This window comes from Diabrotica virgifera, chromosome 6 (assembly GCF_917563875.1).
Source record: "Diabrotica virgifera virgifera chromosome 6, PGI_DIABVI_V3a".
Lineage (NCBI taxonomy): Eukaryota > Metazoa > Arthropoda > Insecta > Coleoptera > Chrysomelidae > Diabrotica > Diabrotica virgifera.
The window spans coordinates 10,803,035-10,828,433 of record NC_065448.1 but is presented as its reverse complement, the minus strand read 5'-3'; positions in this window follow the sequence as shown (position 1 = coordinate 10,828,433).

The window sequence follows — 25,399 nt, the reverse complement described above, 5'->3', positions numbered from 1 at the left end:
AGATGGAAATCAAAGTGAATGGAGTATTGATCAACAACTGATGAAGGTGTCTTAATTTGTGACAACATAGTCGATCTCCAACAACTTGTCACTATAATCGGAGAATACGGTAAGTGAATGGGATTAGAGATTAATATCAAATAGACCAAATTCATGATCATCTCCAGAAACTTGGATGCGCTTCTCCACCATAACACTGAATACCAGATCCATTGAAAGAGTGAGCAAATTTAAATACTTGGAAACGTGACTTTTTGAATACCTACTGCACATCGGACAGGGAAGAAAAATGTCGCATTGAGCAAGCTCAACAAGCTTTCGTAAAATTTAGGAAGGTACCGACCTGTTCAGAGTTCGATCTTCAACTGAGACTTAGGTTTATTAAGTGCTACGTATGGTCTTTGCTCTTATATGGCGTAGAGGGCTGGACACTCAAAACGAGGAATATAAACAGATCAGAAGCCTTCGAAATGTGGCTTTATCGTCGTATCCTAAAGATACCATGGACTGCGAAAGTCACAAATGTAGATGTCCTGTAGATGGAAGAGGATCAACCAAGAACGTTAACTTTTCGAAACCATCAAGAAAAGGAAAATGGCGTATCTGGGTCACATCATGCGAAACGAAAACTACCAGTTCCTTCAACTTATAATCGAGGATAAAATTGAATGCAAGAGAGGAATAGGACGCAAGGAAATATCGTGGCTCCGAAACATAAGGCAATGGACAGGATTAACGACATACAATCTCTGATACACATTGCAAAAAACAGAGAGTGAATGGAACATATGATCGCTAACATCCATTAGTGGATTTGCATCTGAAGAAGAAGAAGAAGGTTTAAAAAATATATTGGACTGCTTCTCTCCTAAATGCCGTGAGCAAGACAAGAATGCCATTTTTCTCGGCTACGCTAGTCATAGAATCCTGGGATTGGAAAATCATGTGATTCAGCCTGGTCGACACTAAAACCCACCTCTGAGAGAGCAGTTTTGAGAAGGTCTTTATTAAGTTTTTTAAGGTCTTTCTTGTTGGAACTTTTACCACGCTGAGCAAATGGGACGTGAATTATTTAAAATTCCCTCATCTTAATATCCTCGGCATACTGTATGATTTATAATTTTTGAAACTCTCGAGAGGTTGTAACCAAAGAAATTATTCCACCTGTTGTCGATCTGATGGTATGGGAACGATATTTATTGGCGTTTTCTGTGCTACTTCGATTGATAACTTATTTTGTTTTTCGGTAGATGACTCTAGTTCATCATCGGCATTTCGTTCTTTGCAATTCGGAAAGGCCCAAAGCATGGTACCTAGGGAAATCGGAGAGAAGAGGATATGGGACTACTGATGAGGAGGAAAAAACCTCCGAAACCGGTATAGACTCTTCCTGCACTCTCCGATTTAACCAGAGTATTATGCAGCTGCTGCATTTTCGTGTTGTAAAGAAATTGAAAATGTTTATACATTACTAAAGTTTGTGTTTTTAAGATAAATTTCCAACTAACTTTTCATAATTTTTCATTCTACCCTCGCATTTCTTTCTGTCTTCATTTATTTTTAGAAACATCCAAAATAAAGTGTATTTTACAAACGTTTCCCGTGTCAGTTTTAGTATCGATCAAATCATTTGGGACCTACGACCATTTAACAGTTCGTGATATCGCGTTTGAGGCAAATTATGGTTAAATCTAACTGTCAGCATGGCTATTATTAAGATTAGGGCTCTATTCGATCGTAAATACGTTTTAGTAAACATCAGACTTTTTTTGGTGTGGGGTATTTATAGAAGTAACAGAGGAATGTCCCTTCAAATAGGATAATTTTATATTATTAGTCTAGTTGTCATATTCCGACTTTATTTTTATTTACTTTTCGACATAGGTCTCTATTCAGTACTGCTGTCCATACACATTATTTTATGCATCTTCGCTCCCCTATCTTTACTTGGGAATTTCAACACTCCGTACATTAAAAACGAACCATTTGCGGACATAAGTTTATAAAACAAACTCTTTTTTTGTCATGTAGAATTACCCTTTAAAGTTTGTCGCACACCCTGTATTGATGAAAAACATGGCTAGTTGTTAAAGTACCTAACTTTTTTATTATCCATCATAAGCGAATGAATAAAAGAACACAATGTTAAGGAAACCTGAGGCTACAGTTAAGTTTTAATTTCAGTATTTTATAAATTTTAGAATATTCCACAGAGTGCGCTGAACTTTGAGAAAAAAACAGTTTGATTGGTACACCTCGTATACAGTGACAATTTACCTGTCTGGCAACAATTTTATTACAGCGATATTGTTAAAGAATAAGGCTATAACATATTAAAAAATGTGCGCGATGATAAAAAATGTTTTCATGTGCGCGATTGATTTTGAAAAGGTTTTTGATAAAGTTCGCCATGAAAAAATGCTACATATTCTCAAGACTACCGGTCTGGACCGTAGGGACATTAGAATAACCGCAAATTTGTATTGGGGCCAGGCTGCATGTGTTAGCGTTGGGAATCAGTGCTCTGAAGAAGTAAAAATCAACGTGGAGTTCGACAAGGCTGTATATTGTAACCAATGTTGTTTAATCTTTACGCTGAAAAAATCTTAAATGAAGTGTTGGAAAACGTAAAAGAGGGCATACTCATTAATGGTGCTTATGAACAATATCAGATACGCAGATGACACCTTGTTAGTGACAGAATGAATTGAACATCTTCAAGTGTTATTGAACCGAATGGTGGCGTTCTACGCGATATATAGACTCAAACTCAACGCAAGAAAAACAAAGTTTATGGTTATTAGTAAACAAGCAGCCGTAAATAATAATAACTTTAACGTAACAATCGTTAAAGACTCAATTGAACTAGTAAGTAATCTGTACTCATATTAATTAAAGCTGGAACCCTAGTACAGAAATAAAAAGTAGAATTGCCAAAGCAAGAACAAGTTTTATGAAATTTAAGAAAATTATGTGCAGTCAAGATCTAAATTTGGAACTTCGCATAAGAATGGTTCGATGTTATATATTCCCAGTACTACTTTACGGGGTTGAAGCATGGACCCTGACAGAATCGCTTTTAAAAAACCTAGAAGCATTTGAGATGTGGGTCTACCGCCGTATTCTGAAGATCAGTTGGGTAGAAAGAGTCACAAACGAAAGGGTTTTGCAACGTTTGAATAAAAGTTGCAAAGTAGTGAAAACGGTTAAAAGGCGCAAATTGAAATACTTTGGTCATATAATGCGCCATCCAGAAAAATATGACGTACTTCACCTTGTCATGCAAGGTAAAATAATGGGAAAAAGAAGTGTGGTCCGCCGTAAACTTCTTGGCTTAAAAACCTACGCCAATGGTTTGGGAAAACTAGCACTGAACTATTTCGTGCGGCTGTAAATAAGACAATGATTGTTAATATGCTGCGCAACATGAGAGCCAACGATCGACAAGCGGTCTCGGCACCTTAAAGGCTTGATTACACGTAACGAGTATCGTAGCGAGACAGTGTTCTCGACCGAGTGCTCGTTTGGTATAAACAAACTAACGAGTACTTGGCCGAGCACTCGACTCAATCATATGGCGAGACAGTCACTCGGATCTTGTTTTATTTACTAGGCCGGGTCTTCCACCTCCCACCCTTCAATCGTATATTCGCCAATTCACTTGGTATGTGTAAACAACACTCGCTGTGTAACTGTGCACATTACTACTTCATCAGAGGAGACGACTTGTGTTAATCAATGTGATTTTTGATTCTGAATAGCTCAAATAGCTAACAAATGGAACTCAGATAGGACAATAAAGTTTAGTTCAGTTGTATAAGTCACACCTGTGCTTATGAAATTTCAAATCTTTGGAGTATAAAAATAAACAAAAACGTGATGCAGCATACGTATCGATTGTAGAAGAAATAAATATTGTTGGTTTTAAAACTCAAGAAGTCAAATAATTTTTTTTTTAATTCGACATATACCTAGACAAGTAATAAAAAATCAATGAATCGAAGAAATCGGGAGCAGCGAGATTTGGTCTTCTTAAAATCAATGGTTTATAATCTATAGTTCAAAGACGCTTATCTTCTTCTCATAATATATCTGTCAAATCTTGTATAAGCAGTGGTATAAGCCGTTTGATATATCTTTAATGTTAGCTTTATTATCCATAAGTACCCTACTCCTTGTTTTTGTGAATCGAAACTGAACTGACTCGCCTCCAAATTCGAAAATTGCCAAATACGTATAAACCATCTCTCGCCCTCACCACTGTCTCGGCCAAGTAACAGTTTGCTGTCTCGCCACTGTACTCGTTACGTGTAGTCAAGCCATAATAAGAAGAAGGTATTGAAAATATCACTTAAATAGGACAATAGGTTTAGGCAATTCGAGACACCAAACATGACCCATTTTTAAGGTGGTGCGTTAATTTCTTGGAGTAGTGTATGTACAAAATCAGGTTTTTGTCTGTAACGTTTTTTGGGTCTTTATACTGCTTTTTACATTATCTCAAAACTTTGTTTTTGGCATTTTGGCCCTTTCTAATATCCAATCTTCAATTGATAACCTATTCAGATACTGTCGAATTCTCATAGAAGGGAATATTTTTACTTTTATCTACAAGGAGTTTGGTGAAAGGATTATACTAAATTTACAATAAATATGCAGCAGAAATAAACAAACCAAGACATGTTAAATGCTTCTAGGAGAACTCCCGAATCATAATTTACAACTTTGGAAATCATTATTTGAGAATTACAACGTATATACATTGTAAACTATGATGCTCCTAGAAGCCTTTAACGTGTCTTGGTTTGTTAATTTCTACTGCATCTTGATTGTAAATTTAGTATAGTTTCAGTGTTACTGATGTCTTTGCGTTGAAATCATATTTGGATGGTTTCTTGCTTCTCTATATATTTCTTTTTGTTTTGTTCCGTTTTTCTCTGCCTTATTTGGTAAATACTTGTGATATCTGCAGTTATTTTTAATTTTATTTCATTGTTGTTGTACAATTGATATATTTAGAATAAATAATAATAATGCAAAAAATAAATAATAATATAACAAAAATACTAGATTTGTTGTAAAAGGTATATTTTAAAATACCCTAAATAAGGGTCACAATAATACAAAACGTTTTCGGATTAAGAAATCCAGCATCAGTGTTCTAAAAGCCAAAAAATAGCATGTCTGAGCCACCAAAATGTGTTGGGTAAAAACCTTTTAAATGTAAACTATTATGTTATGTTACATATTTATATAAAATTGAAATGATGTTCTAGATATGCCTGAGAAAACCTCACATATTGGATTTTAATGGCCAACTGACAAGGTCATATGTAACAGAACATAATAGTTTACATTTAAAGGGTTTTTACCCAACATATTTTGGTGGCTCAGGCATGCTATTTTTTGGCTTTTAGAACACTGATGATGGATTTTTGAATCCGGAAACGTTTTGTATTATTGTGACCCTTATTTAAGGTATTTTAAAATATACCTTTTACAACAAATCTAGTATTTTTGTGATTTATGATATACAGCCAACTACAGAAAGTTTATTTTCCTCGTGGATTTAATAATACCGGGTGTCCACTTATATTTTCCTCTATTTTAACTGCCTATAACTTCTAAACGGCTCAAGATAGAGTGCGGTTTTCGCTGAAATGTTTTGTTTTCGTAAAAGTTTTGTCTGAATGGATTGAATTTTTTATATCGCTTTCAAATACGAAAAAAATAGCGGATTTTTGAAAAAAACGTTGTTGACTTTTTTCAATGGAACACTCAGTATATTTTTTTGTAAATTGAAAGAAAGGTCATTCACCTATCTAGCGATATAAAGTTTTTCAAAATCGATTGTCAAATCACTGAGTAATTAATTTTTAAAATGAGAGGTGCAACGTGGATATCACATACCTAAATAACATAACTGAGCAAAATGATATTATGTTATGTGATTTCCACATTGCATCTCTCCTTTTAAAAATTAATTGCTCAGTCATTTGGCAACCGATTTAAAATTTTTTTATATCGCTGGATAGGTAAATGACCGTTTTTTCAAGATTCAAAAAATATACTGGGTGTTTTAATAAAAAAAGTCAACAACATTTTTTTTTTCAAAAATCCGCCATTTTTTATTTAAAAGCGATATAAAAAATGGTCACTTACCTAAAAACTTGAAAAAACGGTCATTTATCTATCTAGCAATATAAAAATTTTTAAAATCGGTTGTCAAATATCTGAGCAATTAATTTTTAAAATGAGAGATGCAATGTGGAAATCACGTAACTTGATTAGTTATCGTTATTTAGGTATGTGATATCCACGTTGCACCTCTCATTTTAAAAATTAATTACTCAGTGATTTGACAACCGATTTTGAAAAACTTTATATCGCGAGATAGGTGAATGACCTTTCTTTCAATTTACAAAAGAATATACTGGGTGTTCCATTAAAAAAAGTCAACAACGTTTTTTTCAAAAATCCGCCATATTTTATTTCGTATTTGAAAGCGATATAAAAAATTCAATCCATTCAGACAAAACTTTTACTAAAATAAAACATTTCAGTGAAAACCGCATATTTTTATCTTGAGCCGTTTAGAAGTTATAGGCAGTTAAAATGTAGGTGGACACCCGGTATACCAAATATTTTTCCACCGTTGGTGTCGGTAAAATAAATAAGATAAAATTTTCTTATCTGATCTGCGAAGATAAGACTTCAAGCGTTTCAACTTCCAAAACAAACACGAGCTGGAAGTTCAAATAACATCTTTAAAACCAACACGTGCCAGAAGGGAGTTTTATTTCGTAAATACCAAAAAAAAAACGTATGAAATATGATAATGTTGATGATTTACTTAAAAACTTTTATGTACGGTAGCTCGTGCAATGGATTTTGTACCTTTTTCTTAAGTAATATAATTTAACTTCTTAGAAGTGCCTTTTATATTTCTCCCGAGAGGGATTTCTGTTGAAAATTAATATGTTTTGAGTAATTCGAGAATAACAGAATCGTCTGAAGTTGCTACTCTAAAAAAAAACCAAATTAACCAGAAGATAAAATGCGAATATTAGAAAAAATTAAAATATAAAATAATTTATTATACAAGGTAAAAAGCCTGATGGACTAAAATTATAAAAATGTAAAAAGATAAACGAAGTGGACGTCAACACATTTATAAGATTATATTATACGTAATCAAATAATTTATTTTTAAAGACAAATACATTTCTGCATAACTTTCTTTCTTGAGTCATATTAATATGGTAGCATTTTTTTCACTCTGTATACAGGGTGGTGAATCGGAAAACGGGCCATAGGAAACTCAATGTAAAATTCTAAAATGTTGAATTCCTGCTTCCCTAATTATGTTACATCAAAAGTCATGAGAAGTTATTTGTAGAGGATTGAAATCTGTATTAAAAACAGAAGTTACAATTGTTCTACGATTTAAACAGAGTCCAAAATTTTGAAAAATATAATGTATTTACCGCAGTAGGTATGTGTGGGCATGTTAGGTCACACGTTACTATTTAACTGACAGTGAGCACACTATTGACTAAAGAAAATATCTTTATTATTAATACTTTCTCATTAACTGAGGGTATCTTATCAACTTTATTGCGTTTTAAACAATAAATGATAAAATAAATAAAAAAACTGACAGTTCAAATTGTTAATACAATAACTTCGTTGTCACCAAATGCAACCTTATACACATTATTGCACTGTGTGTTGTCTCACTTTGGCGTATTACTCTGAAAATTGTATTATATTTTTACAAAATTTTACATAATTATTGTTCGCAGAACAAAATTGACAGTTGTTTTCAATACAGATTTTAATTCTCTACAAATTGTTTCTTATGACTTTTGATGTAAAATAATTAGGGAAGCAGGAATTCAACAGTTTAGAATTTTACATTGAGTTTCCTATGGCCCGTTTTCCAATTCACCACCCGGTAGAAGAAAATTTCACCACCATTTTCTGGGATTCACAAGGTGTGATCTATACTCACTTCCTGGAAAAGGGCAAAACGATCACGGAGCTTTACTATGCAGCATTATTGGCCCAATTTGACGCCGAATTTCAGAAAAAATAGCCCCAATTGGAGAAGAAGAAAATACTTTTCCACCATGATAACGCTAAGGCTCACCTCCGCTATCGCCATGGCCAAATTGATGGAATTGGGCTACAAACTACTGTTCTATCCAACATGTTCTCCAGATTTGGCCCTGTGCGACTCTTCTTTATTTCCAAACTTGAAAAAGGCACTCGCCGGGCAGAAATTTAAGTCAAATAAAGAGTTCATTACCGCCACGGAAGTCTACTTTGCAGACTTTGAGAAAAGGTATTTTTCAGACGGGTTAAAAAAAGATATAGTATTGCTGGGGAAAATGTATCGAGCTAAAAGAAGACTACGTTCAGAAATAAATCGCCACTTTTCCAAAGTTTTCGTTTTTCTTATGAAGGCTAAGTACGGATCGCCCTAATGTATTGTTATGATCTGCTTCTTATTAATTTTATATAAATTATTATTTATTTGATTAATTATTTAATTGTCGCCAATCATACATAAAAATGAATAAAAAATCTCAGGGTGCCTTTTTATACTATAAAAAAAAATCTAAATTATCTCACGTTATACTTATCTTCTCTCGTGGGTTCAGTATCTCTTAGTTGATCCTAATCGGGATAAAATAGGGAAAAGAAATAAAGCAAATTATTAAAATAAATATACAGAATTGTCTTTTATTTATCAAAATCAATACTCTAAAATCTCTCAAATCTAGAACCTGTGGACACAGATGTCCGAATGAAATTTTTACCACTTAGATTTATTATAGTTAAAAAAAAACAATTTATCGGTTTGTTCCCGATGACTTTGGTAAAACAAACTAAACAAAACAAATTTATGTATTCGCAAGATTACCTATATTTACTATTTACTTTTTGAAATATTGGAATTTTAATTCATATGCTTTTTACTCAAAAATTTAGTTTCTGAACATAAAAATCTCTTTCACATAAATTGACTGACCTTTTGCTTCACTCACTCTGATGTCTTCTCGTGACCCAAAACAGCTCTCCCTCGTTGACTATGTTAAAGGCTACTCATCAAAGCCCTCTCCGTTCTCCAGCTTCAAAACTATCAGCATACCAGCACCAATTCTCCAACAAGCCGGGCCTCTTTTGACACGTACTCGATTCAAACAAAACTCCAAAAATTCTCTGCTCTCCTTCTCACAATAATACAGAATCAAAGACGTATTTCGTCTCAATTTGATCTGTCTCTCGTTCCACTCTTCAACACTATTCTCCACTATCAAACAACCACTGGTACTTGCTAACTATCTATTCACGAAAACGTCGAACCACTCCTCAGCGATGCCAAAAACATAATGACTTCTTTTTCAAACTCTCTCAATCATTCAAACTACCTTTCCCCTTCCAACTTGCCAAGAATCAGAAACAATCTTTTCCATTCGACAAACAAACAGTCATTTTCAAAATTATTCCGACCATCCTTAATTACTTTCGGGGAAACTCTACAACATTTACTCGTGTTGAACAAAGATATTAAAATTCCAAACTTTCTTTGTAAACCACTTTCCCAGAAAGTGATAATTACATCTACCTGTGGATTCTATAGTTCTCGTAATAAACAATCCATTTTCATTTTAAATCTAAATACATCGTCCTTTTCACTTTAATTATTCACAAAAGTCTTTAATGATTCATCGGAAAGCTCATTAAAAAGAGAAATCCACTTACATCCAAACTAAATTCTAATAAATATTTACAGCTCAATATACAGGGTGTATCAAATTTATGTGCCCGCGTTATTTAAAAAAAAAATTAATTTAATTTTTATTTTGCCTTTGATTGATAAAATTGAAAACACAATAGTATCCTACCCTAACTCTATTGCATACATCTCCTTCTATTTCTCCATTACCCTGTAATGGTAGGGAAGCCCAAGCGGGGATTTTTGCAGTTACTCGAGCGCGTCAGATTATCATATGGGGAGAAACCTGGTACCCTGCAGATGTACCTCTACCATATATTGGCTCTTAACACAGGGGAGTTCGTTAAGGGGGACCCGAAAAAAAATCTATCCTTAAAAATCTCGAAATTGTCAGATTAAGATAAGGTAAGTTAAGTACATGCAAAAGAGTGTATATTTCATAAATCTGACGATTTGAGCCGGGCGTAAGGAAATGGGTGAGTCCCAAATTTTCACAAGAAAAAAGCGAATATTTCGCGAAATGAATGACAGGTCGAAAAACTTAAAAATATATGCTCAATATTAATTAAAAATCTATCAAATTATACCAAACACGACTTCTCACGGAGAGGGGTGGGGGGTAAATTTAATATTTTAAATACGAATCCCGCGATATTTCGCGAAATGAACATCAGATCGAAAAACTGTAAAATACACTTATTCAGTATTTTTGAAAAATCTATCGAATGGCACCAAACACGATCCCTCACGGAGGTGGGGTAGAGGGTTACCTTAAAATCTTAAATAGGAGCCCCCATTTTTTATTGCAGATTTGGATTCATCATCATTACGTAGCGCTACAACCCTGGGTGGGTCCGGGCTGACTGTACAACTTTCTTCCAATTTGTTCGATCTTCCATTAACTTAGGGACAAATGGGATGTTCATTTTTCGAAGATCTGCTTGGATGTTATCTCTCCATCGCATTCTGGGACGTCCGAGTGGTCTTTTGCCTGTAGGAATCTCCTTCCATACCAGTTTTACAAGTCTCTCGTTATGAAGTCTATGCACGTGGCCTGCCCATCTTAGTCTCTGTGATTTAATTTCTTGGACAATATCGGTGTCATTGTAGAGTTCTTTTAATTCGAAGTTGGTTCTGATCCTATACTGGTTTGTGTTAATGTCGTGGTGAGGTCCGAAAATTTTTCTAAGTATTTTTCGTTCAAAACGTCTGAGCTTTTCTTCGTTTGATTTGGTCATGGTCCACGTTTCGCAACCATATGTTAGTACAGGTCTGACGATGGATTTATACATTTTGATCTTGCAACTTCTTGTAAGATTTTTTGATTTTATAAGCTTATACAGTGCGAATAGACAGCGATTTGCTGATTGGATTCTGTCTTTTATTTCTTCAGAACATCGTTGTCAGCTGTGATTACGGCCCCCAGATACTTAAAACGTTGTACTCTTTCGAAATTGAAGGTGTTGACCGTCACATTTTGTCCTATCCTGTCTCTTCGTGTCGTTTTATTTATACACATATATTTCATCTTCGCTTCATTAATCCTCAGCCTTCTTCGCTTGTTGCTCCTTCCACATTGTTGAAAATGGCTTTTGTGGATAGGATGGAGTCTCCAACGAGATCAATGTCATCTGCGTATGCTAGTAATAACTTGGGACCTTGAACCGATAGCAGTATTGTTTTTATTTCGGCCGTCCTCATGGCTTCCTCTAATACAAGGTTAAAAAGTAGTGGAGATATCGCATCACCCTGTTTGAGTCCACTGTTGATTTCGAAGCTGTCAGACAGTTTATTATTTACACGTACTTTTGATATTCCCCCTCCATACAGACTTTAGTCATCCGAATGAGTTTCTTTGGTATTGAGAACTCCGCCGTGGCATTCCATACTTGGCTTCTTTCTACGCTGTCATATGCCTGTCGAAAGTCTATGAAGAGATTGTGTATGGGTCTGTTATACTCCCATCCCTTTTCTAGAAGCTGTCTCAGCGTGAATGGATGATTTGGATTCCTTACGTAAAAATAAGAAACTTTTATTCGAAACATTTTTTCGAATGATGGATAGATGGCGCTATAATCCGAAAAAACGATTGTTGGAAATGGAAAATTAAATTAAAAAATTCAAGCGCCTACTAAAATAAAAAACTTTACTTAACTTTTTTTGGTTTTAGGACCTACTATTCACAACCCAATAGGTGCCCAAAGCTCTCGAGTGACTGCACATTTAGCATACTTTGCTCCCCTACTATAAGTTCTTATCGGATCGCCCTAGTGCAGAGGTCCCCAAACTATTTTTTCTCGTAGACCACTTTAAAAATTTACTAGTTTCGCTGGACCCCCGCTGCTATATTTTTACCATATTTCCAAAACTCGCACCAAATGTGAAGATCCAGTCCCAAAATACATGTTCTTCTATTTGGCTGAAAATTTGCCCACAGATAGCGAAAACACAGGACTGTAATTGTCGGTTTCACAAAGTAAAGTTAAGAGATAACCAGAGGTTACCCCAATATATTATAACCTCTGGTTATCTCTTAACCACAAGTTAACTTTACTTTGTGAAACCGGCCGTAAGTGGTTAAAAGAATTTGTACAGTTTTACAAAAGAAAAGTTACATGGAGAAAGATGAGAGTCAAAGTTATATAGTCCAATCGTGTTAGCATTTTATCTTGCATTGCACCCAAGCATGATTCTATTTTTCTAATCTTTAGGGGGTCAATAGTAGTGTAAATTTAAAATCGCGAATGAATTCTGCCGTTGCGTTAGCCGCAATCTAGATTTTAAAGGAGAACGGATTTTGCTCAATATCTCCACCATTTTTAACTTTTCGACAAAAAGTGTAATTTCTTTTATTATAAATTTTTTTGTGCCATCGATATTTTCCGAGTTATGGGAGGAAATAGTGACAGTTAGAGCATAATTATTGAAATACATATCTAGTTTATTATTACTTTTAAAACAAAAATGTACCTATCCAAAAATGGAGAGAATTAAATTTTATACAATTTTGATCTCCCTAATTTTTTTTTGCTAAAATCAATATTTCAGGTAGTACGTATGCGGTAAAAGGGCGAGAATAAGACACTAGTTTGATAGCAGTGGTTTTTGTTCAATATCTCAGTCATTTTCAATTTTTCGACAAAAATGATAGGAACTGAAATTGTTCCAAATAAATCGTGTTAACAATAATTCTTACAATTTTTTTAACCATTTTTTTTCTCGTACGGCCGATATTTTCCGAGTTAATTGTACTTACACTAGACGTACTTACAGTATATTTTTGACTCTGAAATTATTCCACATATTCCACATATTATTCCACATATTTTTTTTGTATTCTAAAACTATGCAAATTCTTTTATCCACTTAAAGTCCTATATTTTGGGTATCTGTGGGCAAATTTTCAGTCATATCGAAAGACATGTATTTTGGGAATGGAGGAAAATGTAAAAGACGGTATTTTAAAGTTTTCTACACTAAAATTTGATCAAAAACTTGATTTTAATCAAAATAACTTGGTATAATGCGGTATAATGATATTTTTGAGTCCCTACTATTAAAAAATTATTTTTAGATTGATATTTTACGATAAATAAATGCAAATTTGTTTAAATAAACACCAAATCACTATAAAATTTTCTTGCACTTACAACTTGTGAACCCCCATTTTTATTTCATGCCAACGTAGACCGCCGTTGAGTCCCTCGTGGACCCCTGTGGGTTCACCTGGACTACTTACGGAATCACTGCCCTAGTGTATTCTACCCTAACTATATTGCATGCATCTCCATCTATTTCTCCATTACACTGTAATACCGATACTAGGAACTTCAAACTGCTACCTTTCACAATAATTTCACGATAAAAAGTTATCCCTTTAATTGAATTGCTAACTACAATTTTCATTTCAACTTTTTATAACCTGCTTAAAGCAAAACATTAATCAAGGTAATGACCACTTTTTTTTACAGCCTAACAGGTAGAATTATGTTCATCTAACCGATTAATTGGCAAAAATCAGAAAGAGGTACAATGAGAAATGAACAACAACCATGATCCGAAGTTTGTTAGGTGATTATTCCGCTTCATGGTCTATATTTCTCGTTAGTATCGTTTAACATTGTTGAAAACAATTTTATTGGTGTTTTATATAAAAAACAAAATATTGATTTAGTCAAGCCTGTATCGTCGCCCCCGGTATAAATTATTCCGAATCGATTTTTTTGCACAAACTTACTCAAAAAGAGGTCCATATAACTAATCCGCAACGGTGCCAGGCGATACCGTGGTCGAAAAATTGTTCAAACAATTTTTTTTAAACAAATTCATAAAAACAATTTTTTCACTTCGCACAAATTTTTTTTTAGATAATTTGGGTCATCCATAGCAACAAAGGTCTCTTGTGATTTTTCTCCAAAATTGATTGTTGTCCAGTTATACTCGATTTAAATTTAAAAAATGTCAAAATGACCATTTTCAAGGCTTAATAATGGTTAAAAATTATTATTATGAAAGTCAAAAAGTAACTGAATCACAAAAGTCACAAAATTAAATACCGCCTCAATACGCTCTTACCGATCATTGTTGATAATTAAAAATAACAGCTTAGTAACAAAACAATGACAAATATTTTTTGAGGATCTTGCGGGGACTTTAAACTTTAATTTGGTCACTTCCTGACTTTCATAATAATAATTTTTAACCGAGTTATAGTCCAATGAAATGTTACATTTAGTGTGCATTTCTTAGAGGAGTCAATTTTATTTTTTTAATGTGTAGGGAGGTTCAGTGGAAGCTTAAGTTCAAGTTTTTGGGGTTGAGGCCCTTGTCCCCCGGCCGCCATCTTGAAAAAAGGGGTGCAAAGAGCTTTCGCGCTGTATCTCTCGCGCTGTTATCTGTAGGGTAACTAGCTACCCTACAGAAAATTTAATGTCACATAAAATGAAGCAAATTAAATTTTGTACAATTTTATATCTATTACTTTTTATCGTAAAGTCACCAACAAAAAAGTTATAAACAAAAATAAAAGAAAATTTTGTAAGAAATTTCCTTTTGGAGGTTATAACTTTTTTTACGTTCATTTCACAATAAAATAACATCATAGCGATTTTGTAGAGGATATTTCAATAAACAATTTTCACTATAAAGTTGTTTAGTTTTATTTATTATCTAGGTTTTACAGCGCTCCAAACTTGACCAGATTCTCGAATTCTCGTAGAAAAATAATGCTTTTCTATCTATATATAAGACTAGCGGCATTAACCTTTATGCCAACCACGAAAATCAAATTTAAGGTGAATGATCAGTTTTGGTCTATTTTTATGTTTGCGAGGTCGCTGAATCCGAATATGAATTTTATTTTTATCTGGAGTTGGTGGAACATGTTAAAAAAATAAATTTTATACAAAAATGCCAAAAATCAATTTTGATGATTTTTCAAATTTATCTCGCTGTATCTTTGGTCGCTGTAAATATTTCCTTTTAAAAATTTTACTGTGTCATCTTTGAAGTATGTAGATAACAATAAAATTTGTCCAAAATGTTTAAACACATCAAAAAAGGAGTTGTTAATTTATTAACATTTTGTCATCATATTTCGTTAGTTTCATGTTTACTTAAAAAAGTTGAGTGACAAACTTTTAGTTTATAATTTTAACCAACACAACAATAAAATATGGTTCATGAAGAAGTTTTTTGGAAAATTTTAAGTCAAAATATATAATAGGAAAAAAGTTATGTTACTTCATATGCAAGCGGCACACCCCAAAAAACGCTTATATCTCGAGATCCTGACCACGGTGTGGTGAATGGCTAATTTTTATCATACTTTATGATTTTGATATCAAAAATCGTTTTTTTGCTGTGCTTAAGAATTTTGCATTTTGCGGTTGCGTCATTCTTCTTCTGAAGCGGCGAATTTGTCCTCAAACAACTTATTGGGCCTTTTCTATAAATGCTTAGAGTTATAAGTTTTATTGTGGGAAGAAAGGTAAAAAACAGATTAATAATAGCATAGGAATGTTAAAATCATAATAAATTGTATGAATAAAAAATATATATAGATAGAAAAGTAAGCCTAACTTTTGTTTTTATTGTATCCCTATGAGCATTCGAGAATCTGGTCAAGTTTGGAGCGTTGTAAAACCTATATAAATAGAATTAAATAACTTTATAGTGGAAATTGTTCGCTGAAAAACCCTCTACAAAATTGCTTTAATGTTATTTTATTTTAAAATGAACTGAAAAAAAGTTATAACATCCAAAATAAAACTTGTTAAAAAAATTTACATATTTTTGGTTATATCTTTTTTGTTGGTCACTTGACGATAAAAAGGAATAAAAACAAAATTGTGGAAAATTTAATTTGCTACATTTTATGTTTGATTAGATTTTCCGTAGGGTTGGTAGTTTACGAGATATAGCGTGAAACCCCTTTGCACCCCATTTCCAAGATGGCGACCCGGGGACAAGGATGGCGACCTCAAAAACTTGAACTTAAGCTTCTACTGATCCCCCCTACACATTAAAGAAATAAAATTGACTCCTCTAAGAAATGCAAGGTACGGCCTAAATAATGTAACATTTTAATGGACTATTATTAAGCCTTGAAAATGGCTATTTTCGCATTTTTCAAGTTTCAAATCGCCTATAACTCGACAACAATCAATTTTAGAGACAAAACCATAAGAGGCCTTTTTTGCTCAGATCGACCCAAATAATCTAAAAAAATTTGTTCGAAGTGAAAAAAATTATGTTTTTAATTTGTTAAAAAAACTGTTTAAACAATTTGTCTACCACGGTATCGCCTGGCACCCTTATACCTATGGACTTGTTATAAGGACCTCTTTTTGAGTAAGTTTGTGCAAAAAAATCGAATCGGAATAATTTATCTAACGGGGGCGACGATGCAGCCTGGACTAATTGTTTACTTTCGTTCTATTAAAAATAAAAATAAGATTATGTTTTAATCAATATTTGGGTTACAGGTGTTCTAGCTTATCTTCGGTTCCTGTACCGGTCGGCGGTCGTGACTGTATTTCCGGTAAATTTAAAAATAAACAAAATTGTCGTGTAAAATCTGTAAAAATTACGCAGAGAAAAAAATCAATCACGTGCATTGATTTCAGAGACGTATAAAAATATATTTATTTTTGGTACGATATACGAGGTGTGTCCAGAACAGACCAAGCCGGGTACACACATGCCTGTACATTAGGAAAGTAGCTGGCATGCCCGTTACTGACATAAGCCAGTAACTGGAATGCAAAAAGAACATTTGCAAGTAAATGGCATGCCAACAACTTGCATGCATGTACTTCTTTTTCTTCTTCGTCTAACCTTTCACGTCCACATCTGAACATAAGCCTCTTCAAGTCTTCCTTTCCATTGTTTTTTGTTGTACGCTACTTGTAGCCAATTTTTCCCGGCAGTTCGTTTCAGATCATCCTTCCATCTCATAGGAGGTCTGCCTCTGGGTCTTTTGTGTTGGTATGGTCTCCAGGTTAGAACTGTTCTTTGCCATTTGTTTAGATCGCTCCTAGCTACATGTCCAGCGTATTCTCATTTCAATTTTAATGATTTTTCTACCACATCGGTGACTTTGGTTTTCTGTCTTATCCATGTGTTTGTTTTCCTGTCCTTAAGTGATATGCTCTTTCCATCGCGTGTTGACTGACTCTGAGTATGTTCATATTCTTTTTTGTGATTGTCCATGTTTGTGCCCATTGTGTTAATATCGGAATAATGCATGCATCAAAAACTTTAGATATAAGATGTAGTTGAATTTGCTGATTTCTTAGTATATAGTTCAGTTTGTCGAATGCTGCCCATGCCAACTTTCTTCTTCTTTTTATTTTTTCAGTTTGAATTTCCCGATTTAGTATTATTTTTTGTCCTAAGTATGTACTTATATATATATATATATATATATATATATATATATATATATATATATATATATTCTTTAACTTTTTCTATAACTGTGTCGTTTATTATTGTCACGATTTCTTCGGAGTGCATGACTTTTGTTTTGTTTAAATTTATTTTCGGTCCTATTTTAGAAGATTCTGTGTGTAGTTTGAAAGCATGGTTTGCAGTTCTTGTAGGTCAGTAGCTATCAGGATTATGTCATCCGCAAATCGTAGATTACTGAGGTAGCGGCCATTGATGTTTATTCCCTTATAATTCCAATTCAGATTTTTAAAAACGTCCTCCAAAACTAAGGTGAACAATTTGGGTGATAGAGTGTCTCCCTGTTTGACTCCCCTGTTTACTATTACAGGGTTCGTGTATTTATTTTCATTTAGGTGGTATGTAGCTGTAGCTTGGTTCATAGTTTCTTTTATTAAGTTAATATATTTGCTGTCTATTCTACAATTTTGCATTGAGTTTATTACGGCCGTGTGTTCTATAGTGTCGAAAGCTTTTTAGTAGTCTACAAATGCTATAAAAACTGGAAAGTTGTATTCGTTACATTTTTCTATTAATATTTTTGTTGTTAACTAACAGGTGATCGGAAGTTGAATAGCCTTTTCTAAAACCTGCCTGTTCATATGGTTAGTATTCATCTAATTTTCTTGTTAGTCGGGTAGTTATGACTTTGGTGAGTATTCACGGACAAAAAGTCCATCGACTTTTTCATCTCAATAGTTCTGTACCGATTACTACTGTTCTAGTTTTCTATTATACAAAATTTTTCAGTTTTTTATATCCAACGGGATATCTTTATTAGAAAGAGCCAGCAACTTTGCCAGTGGTGCTATTGGAAGGACCGAGTAGCTTAATAGTACTGTTGCCGGTTCCTATCCCGGATAAAAGAAGAGGGAGTTTTCAGAAAGATTAGCACCCTACTAATGGACTAAAAATACTTTGCTCATAGAGACAGGAAAAAGAACGATGCAAGAAAGAAGGGGAAGCATATGTCAAAAGATAAACTTTCTTCTATGATTAGATAGAACCTAACAACAAAATAAAATATAACAAAATTTGAAACTCCAGACAACAAAAATATCTCACTACTGACTAAAAGCAATCATCCTGTATACTTTTTCCTTCCGTAAACCAATTTCAGATAGAACGAATTATCCTCATCAAAATAGTATTTACTAGAGACGAAATTAAATTTTCTGAAATTTTTCTCCACTTTTCTATCATCTTCTTTTCAATCGCCGAGATGGAAAATCGAGTTTCTTTTTAAATGGCTTCTAATAAGTCACAATAATACGGTGTAAATTAAAAGGGTACGAAATTACCAGGAACATGTACATACGAACGTGAATTTGACATAAAATGTTTTTTCGAGTGATTTTAATAAATAATTTCCTGTTTCGTCTTTTGGGGGCTGATGTCGTTATATTTTGACGTTTTTATAATTTAACTGAAATTATTGGTAATTTAATTAAGGAAATGTAACGGATGACTAAAAATAAATGCTACAATCAAGACTTTCAAGAGTGTCAGAGTCGTTTTTTAAACAATTTTTCTTGGTTTTTTTGGTATAAGTTTTCAAGATTGATATCGAGCAGGTTTTTTACAATTTTAATTAAACAATTAACCAAAAAAATATTTTTTCGAATTTTTTTTCAAATGAAAATGGAATTATAGAAAAGCTTTAAATAATGAAGTGCCTGATAATTCAAAAATTTGCGTATTTATATTCCGCTTCGCTCATTTTTCAATATATCACGCTCATGGGCAATAAACAAAATATGTTCCAACAAAAAAAAATGATCGTTCATCGCATCATTCTTCCGATTATTCCAACAAAAATTGTGATCGTTCAATGACAGTTTCATGACAATTATTTCAATAATCGGATAAATGCAAGTACTAATTGGGTGACCTGCGCACTAGGATCACTTTTTACATTAAAAATTAATTGCTTTTGTTAACCGGTCTTTTTCAAAAAAATTGTGCATAGTGATGAGCAAAACAAGAACAAGACCAAGACCAGGCTAGTCTTGGTCTTGGTCCTGTTCTTGTAAGCTTGGTCTTGGTCTTGCAGCTAAAAGGCAGTCTTGGTCTTGCACTAGCCGGTCTTGTTTTTGGTCTTGGTCCTGCTGCAAGAGTCTTGCTGGTCTTGCTTTTTTGGTAGTAATAATTTGAACCAAACAATTTTGAATAAAATGTACATTGAAATAAATAAAGATGTGAAGAATGAAACTATATTTTTTGCTTTAAAATTTTAAAAGAATGTAGAATGTAGTTTCAAACGGATACCAGTTTTAACATTATACATTCACCTAATTATTTCATTAAAAAGTAGTTTCAAATATTAAAGGTTTATTTTCAAATTTCAATTTTAAGTTGAATTGAGACACAACCTGCTTTTTATACATTCAATAGCATATGATATAAAAGAAAAAAAAAATGAAAAAAAAAGAAGCAAAAAGAAAAATGATTAGTTACATTTTATTTTATTTGGAGGAAATACGGGCTTTATTTTATTATACATACTTATACAGGGTGTAACAAAAATAGAGGTCATAAATTTAATCCCGTATTCTGGGACCTAAAATAGTTCGATTGAACATAACTTACCTTAGTACAAATGTGCACGGAAAAAAAGTTACAGCCCTTTGAAGTTACAAAATGAAAATCGATTTTTTCCAATATATCGAAAACTATTAGAGATTTTTTATTAAAAATGGACATGTGGTATTGTTATGGCGGTAGTATTTTAAGAAAAAATTGTAATGAAATTTGGACACCCCATAAAAATTTTATGGGGGTTTGGTTCTTTTAACCCCCCCCCCCCAAACTTTTGTGCACGTTTTAATTTAATTATTATTGAGGCGCCTTTAGTTCAATACAAGTTTTTAAAAACTTTTTTGTCTCTTAGTACTTTTTCCAAAAGTCAGTTTTTATCGAGATATTTGAATATTTGTCAAATCCACCACATATTTGTATATGGTAAAATACGATTATGGAGACTTGGTAATAATATGAAAATTTATTTATGATTTACATTTTTAGGTATATTTTGAACCATATTAAAAAAGAAGCCACATCTCGATAAAAGATGCTTTATCAAAAAAATACAAAAAGGCAAAAAAGCTTTAAAAACACTGTGTTTAACTAATGGTACCGCATTAATAGTTGAATTGGAACGTACACAAACATTTGGGGGGTTTAAAGGAACAAAACCCTCACAAAATTTTTATGTAAACATAATAAAAAAAAGCCACAACTCGATAAAAACTGCCTTATCGAAAAAATACCAAGAGACAAAAAAGTTTTAAAAATATTTAGTTTAACTAATGGAATCAGAATAATAATTCATTTGAAACGGACACAAAAGTTTGGGGGGGTTTAAGGGAACAAAACCCCCATAAAATTTTATGGGGTGCACAAATTTCACTATAATTGTTCTTTAAGATGTTCTTGCCATAAGAATGCCACATGTCTATTTTCAACAAAAAATCTCTAATAGTTTTCGATATATTCGAAAAAATCGATTTTCATTTTGTAACTTCAAAGGGCTGTAACTTTTTTTGTGTGCATATTTGTACAAAGGTTAGTTAGGTTCATTCGAACTATTTTTGGTCCCGAAATATGTGGTTTAATTTATGACCTGTATTTTTGTTACACCCTGTATACAAGGCAAAAGCAAAACTGTGTTTTTTATGTGGAGAAAAAATTTAAAAAACCTTCAATTTTAACCAGATGTAAAATTCCTATTGAAATGATGTATCGAACGTGAACACTGATTTCTCATTAAAAAAAATTTTATTTTCAGTTCATATGAACGTTTAACCCAAGTTTGTACACATGCTTAGTAAACATTCTGAATATACAGGGTGGCTGTATAGTCTGACAAAGCTCGATATCTCGGAAACTGTTCATAATAGAGAATAACTGAAAATAGAAAAATTAAAGAAAATCATTTTCCGAAGAATCCAGTATCACTCAAAAAAATTTCAATATTTTTTAAGTTCCAATTAGAAACAAATATGGCGGAAAATCTATTATACTGGAAACTGTTGAAATGTCATATGAATAATTTTATTTCTGTTTCTATATACTTACAGTTTTTTAAATGTCATTTTTGGGTACTACAGAAACGACGCCATCAGTTTTCTTTTCATAAAATTTGTTCTTATACGACCGTCTAATACGGAGCATTTTTTTTTAAATTCGATTGTGCTCCCCTTTTTTTACGTTCGATCGCTTTTTCTGTTATTTGAGTGGTCTGCTTACGTTTAAGGTCGGTCGTCCATTGGAAGCGTAGTCGCGCGACTCGAAGGTAGCGCGTATACGCCCGTATAGAAGCGACTAATCCCAACAAATAAAATGTAACTAAACAACGACCACTGCAAACGACTTTGAGCGACCGGGCTCGGCCGACCACAAGCGACTGGCGACCGATCCCCCTAGAATGGGATTAGTCGCTGGTAATCGCATGTTGATGCTACAATGGTTTGCAATAAATTTCTGTGCAGCTTTTTGATATTATATTAATTTTCGAAAATTGTGTTATTTTCGGTATGGAAATTGAAAACGAAAAACTGATTAGTGCCGTTTATGAAAAGTCTCCGTTGTGGGACAAAACGTGAAAGACACAAGATATCATTCACGTGATGTTCAAATAGACCAGGGCGGATCTGTAAAAATATTAGTACATTTGGACGTTGAGAGGTGACTCAAATTTTTTTGCAGAAATTGCTTGAAAATAAATCAAATAATAATATTTGAGTTATCCTCCCTCTCAAAAAGGTCCGGAACATTGTTTAAGTAAACAAAATGTCAAAAAATTAAGGAAAAATTCGATTTTTTCTTGGTTTTTTGATTATAACTTTAAAAGTATTAATTTCCGAGAAAAGTTGTACTGACATAAAAGTTGCGTAATTAAATTTCCTATAATATAGAATTAGTTAAAAATTTAAGAAATACTCACAATTGTTGCAAAATAGCAATAATTTTGAAAAAAACATACAAAAACAAGTATTCGCATTTTACGTTTTTCAACCATTTATGCTACACTTAGGACCTTCATATTTCACCTTGAAAAATTTTATGATACAGTAAAACAATACTGTAAATTTCATTCAGATCGGTTCAATAGATTTTGCAAAATAAATTTTGCAATCCAGCTTTCGTAAAAAAAATTCATTTTTTCAAAATGTTACAGAACTGAAAATAAAGCAGATAGCAAGTTGAAAATTTTTTTGCACATAGAAGTGTACTGTACCATTCATTTGCAATTTTGCAAAATTAAAATCGCTTAACACCACGGCGTCAGGAATTTTTTTAAATAAGCATTAATTATTGGTGCTACGCGCAGGACAGCGGATAGGTTGCTCTGATTGGGCATTTCAATGACCTTTTATAATGATTGATACATTTTAATTTTTATGACATTTTGATATAAATAAATAAATTTGTTTATTGCAAAATAAAAACACATACTCTATCCTTTGAAATAACACTTTTATTAGCAAAAACTTTCTTTGTTCATATATTTTAACTTAATATTATTTTTAAACATATTCAATTGTTTAAACAATATTTCACAAACAATAATAAAATTAGTTTGATTTTTGTGGAATTAAAATATTAAAATACAACAAAATATAGAGTAAGAAAGTAATATAGTAGATAAAGATTAGAAGAAATTTTGGTGGAAATCAACCTGTGTGAATCGAACACAGCTGTCCTGCGCGTAGCACCAAAAATTATTGTTTATTTCAAAAATTTTCTGACGCCGTGGTAATTAATCGATTTTAATTTTGAAAATTGCAAATGAAAGATAGAGTACATTTCTATAAGCAAAAAAAAATTCAACTTGCTATCTGCTTTACTTTCAGTCCTGTAACATTTTGAAAAAATGAATTTTTTTTGCGAAAGCTGTATTGCAAAATTTATTTTGCAAAATCTATTGAACCGATCTTAATGAAATTTACAGTATTGTTTTACTGTATCATAAAGTTTTTCAGGGAGAAATATGAAGCTCCTAAGTGTAGCATAAATGGTTGAAAAACGTAAAATGCGAATACTTGTTTTTGTATGGTTTTTTCGCAATTATTGCTATTTTGCTACTAAGGTTACTATTTTTTAAATTTTTAACCAATTCTATATTGTAGTAAATTGAATTACGCAACTTTTATGTCAGTACAACTTTTCTCGGAAATGAATACTTTTAAAGTTATAATCAGAAAACAAAGAAAAAAATCGAATTTTTCCTTCAATTTTTGACATTTTGATTATTTAAACAATATTCCGGACCTTTTTGAGAGGGAGGATAACTCAAATATTATTATTTGATTTATTTTTAAGCAATTTCTGCAAAAAAATTTGAGTCACCTCTCAACGTCCATCTCAAAACAGATCCGCCCTGGACTAAAAGGAAATTGTGGTCGAAAGTTGCAGAAGAAGTAGGTGCTAGTGATAAGAGTTTTTAATATTATTAATTTATAATATATAAGTACAATGTAAACGAAAAATAAAAAAAATAGAGCTTGGCACTTGCGAGTGCTGACAGAAGTGAATACTTATAGGATCTTATTAGGATTAACAAACTTTCGAAAGAATTTTTATTTCAAATTTTTACAATATTAAACGTCTTACATCTAAACCAAGTAAATATAAAGTTATATAAATCTTTGAATTATTTTTATTAACAAATCACTTAATGTTTTTTTTTTCAATTTGGTGAAAAATGTAAATAAATACTGATAAAGTATAGTAAATAATATTTCGTGTAAATTTGAATCGCCAACAATATATGGAAAAGTCGATTCCCGTTAAAGGGGGGCCATTGTACAAAGCTACAAACCTTTTTAAAGTTGTTAATAAATAACATGCATGTATGTGTAATAAATTATTCCTTTCAAACTATGCATTCTATGTGTATTTTACGATGTTTGACAGTCGCGAACTAAGTAGTATACAGTCGTCTGCAGTGGATGATACCAGTCGTTCAGTCGCATGATCGCACATACACGGGCGTATACGCGCTACCTACGAGTCGCGCGACTACGCTTCCAATGGACGACCGGCCTAATACCCTGTACTTACTGTTGTAAAATGATAAGATAACGCTAGAAAAGTTAGAAGAGGAACGTTAAAACCAATTCCCCTTAATCTGCTTTACTACCGATCAAAGTATACTTATATCAAAATTGTTGATTTTTAGCTTAAATTATTATGTATTTTGAAAATTCGATATTGTTTAAGGTTTATTACAATGTCAGTATGTATTATTGAACTAAAAAAATTAAGTTAAATAATAAAAAACGAATTTCGCAAAAAAGTGCAAGAGTCTTGCAGGTTGGTCTTGGTCTTGCGTAGTCTTGCAAGGTTCGGTCTTGGTCGTGGTCTTGGTCTTGAATACCTGGTCTTGGTTTTGGTCTTGCAAACCAAAAGGCGGTCTTGGTCTTGGTCTTGGTCTTGCTGCAAGACCAAGACCGCAAGACCAAAGCCAGTCTCGCTCATCACTAATTGTGCATTAAGGGGTTAAAAAAGAAGCGGCCAGTAATTTTTCTATTTTTAAACGCTTCGTTCTGGGGTAAAAGACAATAGCTATTTGTATAACAAGGGAGGAAAGTGCTACTTTTCCTCCCGAGAATGAAGTTTACTGCCCGACGCGTAGCGGAGGGCAGTAATCATATTCCAGGGAGGAAAAGGCACTTTACTCCCATGTTATACATATGGTTT